This window comes from Geospiza fortis, unplaced genomic scaffold (assembly GCF_000277835.1).
Source record: "Geospiza fortis unplaced genomic scaffold, GeoFor_1.0 scaffold546, whole genome shotgun sequence".
NCBI lineage: Eukaryota > Metazoa > Chordata > Aves > Passeriformes > Thraupidae > Geospiza > Geospiza fortis.
In genome coordinates this window covers 324150-324930 of record NW_005054612.1, presented here as the reverse complement: position 1 = coordinate 324930, position 781 = coordinate 324150, and positions in this window count along the sequence as shown.

Sequence of the window (781 nt, the reverse complement as noted above, 5' to 3'; positions counted from 1 at the left end):
ACGGTGACCCGCACCCCAACCCTGCCATTATCCCCGTGCTTCGAGGGCTCCACACCTCAAACAACAACTGAGTCACGGCCGGGGCTGCTCCCAGCCCCTGTTTGCCCAGGCGGTGCCAGCAGTGCCCGGGCACAGCGCTGGGTGCCAGCTCTGCCCCGGACCAAGGACAGCCGGCACGGGGGCATGTCCGGGCACACCAGCTGCCTGCCAGGCTGCCAGGGAGCCCCAGGGACCACAGCGACATGCCACCAAGGTTCAGAGCGACCAAGATTTCGGGTGCCACAGCTCTGCCCGAGCAGCTGTTACACCCCAGAATCTCCAAAACCAACACTTCACAACTTCACCGCCTCGGTACTTTTTGTACTACATTCTTCTTTTTTTTTAATCTTTTTTTTTTTCTTTCCCTGCTCTGTGCTCCCAGGTAACTCAATCCAAGCCCTTAAATCACAGGAAATCGTGCAAGCTTCCCAGTTTAACAAACGACATCCTGCGTTACACGTTGGGCTCCAGCAGTTTGATTACTCCGGCTCTCCAGACCCAGCAGAGCAGAAACCGCTTCCTTCGGGGGGGAACTCAAACCACACAAATTGTTGCATTTTCTCAGGACACGGGGAGCAAAGCAGAGAGGAAAAACTGAGAATTCCCGAACTCCAAAGGACGAGGAAGGCTCGGAGGGCTCTGGTTTGTGGCAGAGCAGAGTGCCGGGGGTTGCCCCGCTCGGGGGTGATGCGGGGACAGCGCTGCCCACCCGGGCTCGGGCATCCCCACGGGGACCGCGGGT